Below are 6,755 nucleotides of genomic sequence, written 5' to 3' on the forward strand. Positions count from 1 at the left end.
AATCAGCTGCCTCTTGCACACCCCCTACTGGGGATGTGCCCACAACCAAGGTACATGCCCTTGACCAGAATCAAATCTGGGACCTTTCAGTCGGCAGGCCAACGCTCTATCCACTGAGCCAAACCAGTTTCAGCAAATTGCACCACTTTAATTAAGGCTTTTAGTTTACATTTGTCCACCTCTAAGTAATTGTAACATTTTAAATACTGTGGCTCCCTGTTGGATAGACACACAATCTTTACACCCAAACATTAATGCATACAAAGCAACAAGGCATTGTTAAATAAAACAGCAATAGTTACTGCAACTTGGGTCTTGTGACCAATTATACATGATTAAAATTACTTCCCACATTCACATCCACAGTACTCGTTCACCATTTAACATCTTAACCAAAATGTTACATATGTGAAACAATCACTAACAGGCAAAAATACTAAACCTGTATATTTGGTATTGCAAATACACTCATGCATGAGCAAGCAAGGGATTCACAGTGAGAATCTACAGCTGCAGAAGCCTGAAAATGATTTACAAAAATTGTTAAATCATTAAAAAATTGTTTGAAAATACACACTTCTTGTAGACCCCCACTGTACACACAAATATAAACATTGTTCCCTATGTAAACAAAAAAGGAAACGTATAATAAGAGGTTTGAAAAATCTGGACATTTCCTCTCCAAAAGATATTAAAGGCAACGTTTTTAATTAAGACATTATACTAAAAGGACTATTGTATTTTTAAAGACAAGATCACTGTCTCCACAGGTTTTTTAAAAATTAAAAAAAAACTATATAGCTGTGTTAATCACTGTGCTTATTTGTGCAATACAATGATAATAACCTTGATTTTATTTAAAACATTACAATAAGCTACAAGTATCAAAGAAGCGAAGTTATCTGGAGTAGTCTATATAGGAGTTCTTTGGACTTTCTTTTATTATGCTAAAATAGTGGTGCTTTTAGGATTTACATTATTGTACTCTCCAAAAAAAAGTATGGGGCGTGTTATAGTATACAGTACACCATTTTCATAAATGTACAACATTGGTGTATGAAAATGTCTCTTAGCAGTAATACTGGATTGTAGCCACTGGTTTTACCAGATGCATACACTAGGGCAGTGGTCAGCAAACTCATTAGTCAACAGAGCCAAATATCAACAGTACAATAATTGAAATTTCTTTTAAGAGCCAAATTTTTTAAACTTAAACTTCTTCTAATGCCACTTCTTCAAAATAGACTCGCCCAGGCTGTGGTATTTTGTGGAAGAGCCACACTCAAGGGGCCAAAGAGCCACATGTGGCTCACGAGCCGCAGTTTGCTGACCACGGCACTAGGGCTATCTATACTAATAAAAGGGTAATATGCTAATTAGACCAGGAGACCTTCCGGACTAAGCCATAGTGGCAGGGCTGAGGCAGAGGCGGTTAGGGGCGATCAGACCCGCAGGGGAGGGCAGTTGGGGGTGAGCAGGCAGGCAAGGGGGCAGTTGGGGGCGATCAGGCTGGCAGGGGGGGCATTTGGGGGCAAGCAGGCCGATGAGGGGTGGCAGTAGGGGGCAAGCAGGCCGGTGGGGGGGTGGCAGTTGGGGGCAAGCAGGCCGGCAGGGGGGGGGCAAGTAGGGGTGAGCAGGCCAGCAGGGTGCATTTGGGGGAAAGCAGGCCAGCAGGTGGGAGCAGTTGGGAGTGAGCAGGCCAGCAGGTGGACAGTTGGGGGTGATCAGGCCAGCAGGGGTGGCGGTTGGGGGCAATCAGGCTGGCAGGGGGGCATTTAGTGGTGATGAGGCTGAAAGGGGGAGCAGTTGGGGAAGATAAGGCCAGCAGGCAGAGTGGTTAGGTGTGATCAGGCAGGCAGACAGATGAGTGGTTAGGAGCTAGCAGTCCTGGATTGCAAGAGGGATTTCTGACTGCCGGTTTAGGCCCGATCCCATCGGGCCTAAACCGGCAGTCGGACATCCCCTGAGGGGACCCAGATTGGAGAGGGTGCAGGCTGGGCTGAGGGACACTCCCTCTCTCCCCCACTCCATGCACAAATTTCGTGCACTGGGCCACTAGTTATCTAAAAAAACATCTTTTTTGTGATACTAGAAAGTGATTAGAATGTGCAAACTGATGTAGTAGCTTTCATCTGCCTCTTAAAGGGTACCATCACAGAAAGTCCATTTAAGATGTTGGTAGGTTTAACAAAGTTGGAATGCTGGCACTGTTGAATTGGGCAACAGTTCTTCAGACCTGGCTCAGAGCTGCAATGCCTTTAGTATATTAAAGCAGCTGACATGATGACTTTTTGTGGGCCTTCCCAGGCACTGGAGTTTTCCTGTTAATTTGCCACACTAGGTCATAAAAGATCTCATTAACATTTAATTTTTATTTTGCAGAGGATTCTAAGAATGCACAGTTGTTCCATTGTCTTGCTAGATTTTGTCCTTGTTCTTTTCCTACAACTCTTTCATCTTCTAAGTCAAACTTATTACCAACCAGAATCACTGGAACATCCTCAGTGTCTTTAACTCAAAGAATATGTTCTGTCAGATCTTATAAATCATTAAATGTGGATTGTGCTGTGATGGAATAAACTAATGCAAAGCCTTGTCCATTTTTCATGTATAAATCCCTCATTGCTGTAAATTGTTCTGCTCCTGCAGTATCCAAGATTTCAAGCATACACTGTTGGGCTCTACTTCAGCTTGCTTTCTATAAGAATCTTCTATCGTAGGACCATATTTTTCAACAAAAATTCCTTGAACAAACTGTACAGTCAGAGCAGATTTTCCAACGCCTCCTGAGCCAAGAATGACTAGCTTATACTCACGCATGGTGCAAACCTGTCAGAGGCTAGTACCTCTCACGCTGTCAGCAGGTCCCGTAGTCGCCCCACACGTTGCGCTCCCTCCGGGTCGCTGCTCTGGGTACCACGGTGGTCCTGCGCTGCCACAGCTCCCGCTGGTTTACACGCCTGTCTCTGGGCGAGGTTTCTGAACTTTTTATTCTTAATTAAGCGTAACTTTTTTTTTTCATGGATCATGCTTTAGATGTAATATTTAACAAGTCAATGACCATATTCAAGGCCACATATTTTCTCCTGCTATCTACTAGGAATTTTATGGTTTTGCACTTTACATTTATATCTAGGATCTATTTTGAGTTAACGTTTGTTAAGGTATAAAATCTGTGTCTAGATTTATTGTTTTGCGTGTGGATGTTCAGTTGTTCAGATAGTCTGATGAAAAGGCAATCCTTTCTCCATTGAATTGCCTTTGCTTTTTTGCCAAAGATCAGTTGATTATATTTGTATTGACTTATATCTGGGCTTGTTTTATGTTCTATTAATCTGTCTCTTTTGACCAATTCCACACTATCTTGAATAATGTATTTTTAAACTATGTGTGGAACTTGAGTAGTGTTAGTGCTTCACTATGTTCTTCTCATTCAATATTCTTTTTTTCTTTTTTTCTGGGCCTTTTGCCTTTACGTAAAATTTTAGAATCAGTTTGTCAATATCAAACAAATTTGCTATGTTTTGGATTGAGATTGCACTGAATCTTTAGACAAGTTGGGGAGAAATGATCTACATGGAACATCGTTTATTTCTTTAGATATTCCATGTTTTCTTTGTCATCAGACTTTTTTGGTAAGTCTTCTCATGCAGATTTTGTGCATATTTTAGGTTTATACTTAAGCACTTAGTTTTTTGTGCTAATGTAAACGCTATTGTGTTTTTAATATCAAATTCCAAAAGTTCATTGCTAGTATAGAAGAAAGTAATTGATTTTGTATGTTAAACTTATATCCTTCAACCTTGCTATAATTTCTTTTATTTCAAGTAGGTGCTTTTTGTTGTTGTTGAATCTTTGGAATTTCTATACAATCTATCATCTGTAAATAAAACTGTTTTATTTCTTTCTTTCTTTTAATTTATCGTCTTGCTGCATTTTCCCAGTAATGCTAAAAGGGAGTGACGAGAAGTATATCTTTCCCTTATTCCTGACCTTAGCACAAAAACATCGTTTCTCACCGTGAAGTTTGATAATTGCTCAGGTTTATTGTAGATTTCATTTATTAAACTGAGGAAGTCCTCCTCTATTCTTATTTTACTGAGTTTTTATTATACTGGATGTTGGACCTTTTTAATTTTTTTTTTTTTTTGCATCTATTGATATCATCATATGATTTTTCTACTTGAGTCTGTTGATGTGAGGGATTACATGAATTTTTGATTTTTGAATTTTGAACCAGCCTGGCCTACCTGAAATAAATACTACTTTGTTTGGTATAAAATTCTTTCTTTATATGTTGGATACAATTTACAAGATTTTGTTGAGGATTTTTGTATCTGTGTTCATGAGATCATAGTCTGTAGTTTTCTTATAACATCTTCATCTGGTTTTAGTAATAAGGTTATTCTGACTGTATAGAACTAATTTTATATATTTCCTTTGCCTCAATTTTCTGGAAAATATTGTAGATATTAGGTAAAATTTTGCTGTAATGTTTGGTAAAATTAACCAGTGAACCAATCTGAACCTGGTGCCTTTACTGTGTGGTTTTATGTTTATCAGGCTAGGGGTTAGGCTATGTTTACTACTTATGTTTTATTATTTATGGGTGCTAAAGGCATCAGAGGCTAAAATTTCCTCTGATGTCCTTGTTTTTGTCCCCCCTCTTAGGTGTGGGTTTCCCTAGAGTGTTCTTAAATATAAAATCAGAGAAGTGCAGTTCTTTTGGTTGTATTCCCTTGTTATTATACTAACTAGAGGCCTGGTGCATGAAAATTCATGCACTAGAGGGGGGCTTCCTCAGCCTTGCCTGCCCCCTCTCACAGTCCGGGAGCCCTCAGGGGTGGGAGGCAACCCGGCAATCAGGGGAAGGCGATGCCCCATCACACCTCTGCTGCTGCCAATGCCGGCAGTGCAAGCCTCGCTGGCCCTGGTTACCTGAGCTTCGGGCGGCTCTGGGCGACTGGGAAGCCGCCATCCAAGGCTTGCCTGTGCCTCGGGCCAGACCTGGGGGGCTGAGGGGACTGGGGGACTCTGGAGGCAGGCGCGTGGAATGCCTGCCACCCCAGCGGGGCCTAGGGGACTGGGCACCGCCATCTTGTGGCTGTGGGCACCATCATCCTTGAGGGCATGACAGTCAATTAGCATATTCCCTCCTTATTGGCTGTGGGTGCACCATCTTTGCAATGGCGTGAGGGTCAGTTAGCATATTCCCTCTTTATTAGATAGGATGTAGTGGTGAAGTGTGGTAGGAGAATAATCCTATATTCTATGATTAGGTTTCAGTCATTTACTGAGCCTGTACTCCTGGGCTGTGACCTTCACACATGCTTCTCAATTTGACTCCTCACACCTGACACACTTAGGTGAGACAGGAAGAATAGAGGTGATTGAAATTAGGTATTTTCTTTCCTCCACTTGGAAGCAGGCAGTGGCTGGGATAATTTCAAAATAGCTACTTTTCTCTTCCCTGCTAGAAGTAAAAGGGGATATTTCTGTAGAGCTCCTGAAGGTAAAACTCCTAACACTGGAAAACCTCCCTAAGACTGTTCTCCACTCCCTGGATTTTTAACTTTCAGGCATAGCCAAGCTGAAACTCTAGCTACCTGTCAACCATAGTATGTCTAGCCCAGTGCAGGTTACTATGGAGACTTCTGCTCCGCTAAGTTGTGAGTATCTGTATCTACTTATCTGTCTCTCCAATTTGGGGAGGCAGTGGTTTGCCTTGTGACCTTAATTTTCTGGTGGATCTAAGAGGAGTTGTTGATTTTCAGTTTAGCTTATTTTATTATTATTATTATTATTATTATTATTATTATTATTACTAGAGGCCCGGTGCACGAAATTCGTGCACGGAGGGAGGTTGTACCCCAGCCTGTACCCTCTAAGCCCAGCCTGTACCCTCTCCAATCTGGGACCCCTCAAGGGATGTCCGACTGCCCGTTTAGGCCCGATCCCAGGGATTGGGCCTAAACGGGCAGTCGGACATCCCTCTCACAATCCAGGACTGCTGGCTCCCAACTGCTTGCCTGCCTGCCTTCCTGATTGCCCCTAACTGCTTCTGCCTGCCTCTCACAATCCAGGACTGCTGGCTCCCAACTGCTTGCTTGCCTGCCTTCCTGATTGCCCCTAACCGCTTCTGCCTGCCAGCCTGATCACCCCCTAACCACTCTGCTGCCAGCCTGTTTGCCCTCAACTTCCCTCCTCTGCCGACCTGGTCACCCCTAACTGCCCTCTCCTGCAGGGTTGATCACTTCCAACTGCCCTCCCTTGCAGGCTTGGTCCCTCTCAACTGCCCTCCCTTGCAGGCCAGGTGCCTCCCAACTGCCCTCTCCTGCTGGCCATCTTGTGGTGGCGATCCTGTGTCCACATTGGGGCAGGATCTTTGACCACATGGGGGCAGCTATATTGTGTGTTGCAGTGATGATCAATCTGCATAGTACTCTTTTATTAGATAGGATAGAGGCCTGGTACAGGGGTGGGGGCAAGCTGGTTTGCCCTGAAGGGTGTCCCTGATCAGGGTGGGGTACCCTTGGGGCGTGGGGCAGCCTGAGCGAGGGGCCTGTGGTGGTTTGCAGGTCAGCCACACCCCCTGGCAACGCAAGCCGAGGCCCTGGTATCTGGAATTTATTTTCCTTCTACAATTGAAACTTTGTAGCCTGGAGCAGAGCCAAGCCTGGGGCTCCCTCCGAGGCCCGAAGCCATTTGTGTTGGGGTTATAATTGAAACTTTGTAGCCTTAAGCGGGTGGGCCCG

At 43.4% G+C, this 6,755-nt stretch overlaps 1 pseudogene; it reads right to left on the minus strand.

The window, feature by feature from the left end:
* Window positions 1-2,098: 2,098 nt before the first annotated feature.
* LOC129149022 (ras-related protein Rap-1b-like) lies at window positions 2,099-2,863 on the minus strand (annotated as a pseudogene).
* Window positions 2,864-6,755: the final 3,892 nt, after the last annotated feature.

This window comes from Eptesicus fuscus, chromosome 5 (genome assembly GCF_027574615.1).
Source record: "Eptesicus fuscus isolate TK198812 chromosome 5, DD_ASM_mEF_20220401, whole genome shotgun sequence".
Classification (NCBI taxonomy): Eukaryota; Metazoa; Chordata; class Mammalia; order Chiroptera; family Vespertilionidae; genus Eptesicus; species Eptesicus fuscus.